The sequence below is a fragment of the Euprymna scolopes genome, chromosome 31 (assembly GCF_053919585.1).
Source record: "Euprymna scolopes isolate OS-2025 chromosome 31, ASM5391958v1, whole genome shotgun sequence".
In the NCBI taxonomy this organism is placed as follows: Eukaryota; Metazoa; Mollusca; class Cephalopoda; order Sepiida; family Sepiolidae; genus Euprymna; species Euprymna scolopes.
The window spans coordinates 81,143,725-81,144,955 of NC_136512.1; positions in this window are offsets into that span (position 1 = coordinate 81,143,725).

Sequence of the window (1,231 nt, forward strand, 5' to 3'; positions counted from 1 at the left end):
ACTTAAACAGCCAAACTGAATCCCGATATTAGCCGCACATGATTAAACGGTCAGAAGAAATCGTAGAACCACAAGAAAGCCGCGACTGCACACGCCATGGAAAATGAGACCTAACGATACACCACATAAATAAATGCAGCAAGCTTGTACAAATACTCAAAGAATAGGCACGATCAGATAAGGAATAAGTACAGTGCAAATAATGCAAAATTCGTATCTTTAACATTAAGATAAATCGTAAACACACAAACCGGAAGTAGTACTTGAAAACATAAATCGCAAAATCTTATGATCAATAAACGTACACACAGATGAGCTCATCCAAGCAAAAAGATCCGATATCATAACAGTTTACAAGGAAGGCAAGTCCTGCCGGGTCATAGATTACGCAGTTACGACGACCACAAATTGAATATCAAAGAGGCAAAAAAACTAAGCTAAAATAAAGTAAAGTAAAATAAAGCCAATAATCTTAGAAGATCTAGGAAAATCCCGGAAAATGTTTGTAAAAAGAGCGGAAGAAATGAAAATCAGATTGCTGGTTAGAAAAAGGTACAAGTGATAACAATAATAGAATCAGTAGGAATATTTAGGAAAAAATCTTGAATCCAGCGACATCAGCAACAAACGTTATCAGACACATGGAAACTGTAACTGCAGTAAAACAAAAACATTTACATACAATCAAGAAAACTGAACCCGTATTATCGTAACTTGAACACCACTCTCTTAAAAAGGGTTTAGATAAACTAGCACCACTCTAAATAGCCCGGTCAGTTCAGGAGAAATCAAAAAGTTGATGCCAGTGAAAATAGTAAACGGTTGTTGCAACAACACAGATTCATTTAAAAAGTTGATAATTTTCTGTGTGAAAAGTTCTAGAGAGTAATTTTTATTATCCGGGGGATAGGGGGATAATAATAATAATAATAATAATAATAAGAAGAAGAAGAAGAAGAAGAAGAAGAAGAAGAAAAGAAGGAAAAATAAGTAGAATGCAAAAGAAAGACGAGGTAAAATGTAGGAAAAAGAAAATCGCCATTAAAGTGATCGATTCAAAGAAAGCGTATGACAGGATAACACAAGTATGGAAAATAGAATGGCTGAGAATGTACAAAAAAACGAGGAAAAAAAGAAAAAAAGTGAGATTAAAATACCAAGAGATATCCTCCATGGTGATTCCCTATCACAATTACTGTCCATAATAGCCATGGTGTCCCTGATCTATCTG